General features: G+C 48.1%; 1 pseudogene; it reads left to right on the top strand.

Annotated features, from left to right (window-relative positions):
• Positions 1-382: 382 nt before the first annotated feature.
• LOC115062752 lies at positions 383-499 on the top strand (annotated as a pseudogene).
• Positions 500-2,108: the final 1,609 nt, after the last annotated feature.

Below are 2,108 nucleotides of genomic sequence, written 5' to 3'. Positions count from 1 at the left end.
CTCTTCATTCAGCAGATACTTTTTAAAAAGATCCTTCTTGATGCCAGACTCAATGGCACTGCCAGTGTCGCAGTCCACCAGAGACAACCCTCCTGTGTAGAAGAAAAGTGGTAAACAGACTGGTCGCGGTGACTCACGCCTTTAATCCCAGCACTTGTGAGGCAGAGGCAGACAGATCTCTGTGAGTTCAAGGCCAGCCTGGTCTACAATTGAGTTCCAGGCCAGACAAGGCTACAGAGTGAGACCCTATCTCAACAAAGAAAAGGAGGGGAAATGTGGGAAAGAAAGGAGAAATAAAAAAATACCAAGACCACCTGCCCCATAGTTGTAGGTATGGATGCTGTGTCAGAAAGAAAGGAGAAATAAAAAAATACCAAGACCACCTGCCCCATAGTTGTAGGTATGGATGCTGTGTCAGTAGGGGGCAGAAAGGAGAGAGGCTATGTCTACACTCAGTGTTCTGCCCTATTGACATCTGAATGATTAGCAGTCTAACATTGCCTGAGACCACAGCCAGGGTGGAGGGGCAGGGGGATACACCCAAGATGACCCCTTCCCTGTGCCACAATGCACAAGTGAAGCAGAGCACACCGGACACCACTCCTGCGCCAACCTCACACTCAGAGGCCCCAGGCACCACTAAGAAGAGCAAGTAAGTGGTGGAAAAATGGAAGAGAAAGAGAAACAGAAGCATGTGGGCACAGTGAAGAAAGGCAGAATTGGAGACCCGAGGGTAGTGAAGAACAGCCTGATGTGAGTAACCAGTAATGCCACCTGGTACTGTGATGGGGTCCTGGCCTGGGCAGCCACCAGGGGCCATGTCTGGGTCCATGGTCCTGCAGTATCAGGGGTCTGTTACCACCAAAGACCAGGTTCACATCCCTAGTCTGGGTTGCAGCCCAGGACTTGTTGATATTTGAGGGCTGTATAGAACTGGCCCCACCTCTCACCTGGGCATCCTCCTGCCTCAGCCTCCTGAGTGCTGAGATTACAGGTATGATACCTGTCAAGGAAGGTGTCACTAATGGCTCAGTTTGGAGCCATATCTAAACAGGAAGTCCTGTAGAAAGAGTTTTTGTTTCCTTTTTAAAATAACCAATTATGTGAGTATGTTTTTGTTTTAATCCCAGGTGTGGGTAAAGAGGCTGCTTCGTAGCAGGTGATCATGATTTGTCCCATGCACTAGCAGAGGTGTGATCTTTGCCAGCTGCAGATAGTTTAATTATGAGAACTCTGGAGAGGGTATAAATGGGAGAGGCCCGAGGGAGGCTGCTGTTCCCCCTGCTGCTTGAGCAAAGAGATGAGAATAAATTGGATCCTGATGATGAAGACTGGACTTGTCCCAAGAAACAAGAATTCTCTAATAAGCAGGAAGTACTCTGAAGAGGTCCACACCCCCTTTCCCCTCTAACCCTTTTTTCTCTCCTTCCTAGTGTTGGGGGTTGGAAGGGATTTAGGGTGGAGTAAGGTTTGAAAGGGACGTAGATATAAGAACAATAAAGCAGACCCTAAAAGCAGCACCAACAACGTCACGCCCAAGAAGCTCTGAGCCAGAGAACTCTCCTGGAGACAGCAGCATGTGCCAAAGGCCTGTGGCAGAAGCAGGCTCAAAGTAGAGAAAAGGCTGCTATGGAAACTCAAGTACAGGAATCGCTGTGGCCAGCCTCTGCATAGTGAGGAAGGACAGCATAGTGAGTGTGCCAGGGCCATCTCTGGAATATGCTGGGCTGCTCTAAACGAGACACGGAGATGTGAGAAGCACTTGAAGATTGGACTAGAGTTTTTCACTTTTCTTTCTTTTTTCTTTTGGCGTTCTGCATAAGGTGTTGCCATGTATCCCAAGCAGACCTAGAATTCAATGTTTCTGTTTCTGCTTCTGAGGGCTAGGCTTACTGAATATGACACCATGCCAGGCAGACTGTGAATTTCCGAAAGCTGCCTTTATAGAGCAAGTGTGTGTCCCTGGCACTTAGAATCGCAGTGGCCACAAGGCAAGTGCCAGACCTGTGGTTTTTCTACCTTCCTAATACTGTGACCCTTTAATACGGTTACTAGAGTCATGCTGACCCCCAACCATAAAATTATTTCATTGCTACTTCAGAACTATA

Source organism: Mus pahari, chromosome 20 (genome assembly GCF_900095145.1).
Source record: "Mus pahari chromosome 20, PAHARI_EIJ_v1.1, whole genome shotgun sequence".
Classification (NCBI taxonomy): domain Eukaryota; kingdom Metazoa; phylum Chordata; class Mammalia; order Rodentia; family Muridae; genus Mus; species Mus pahari.
The sequence above is the reverse complement of the archived record's forward strand: the minus strand, read 5'-3'. Positions and strand labels throughout refer to the sequence as shown.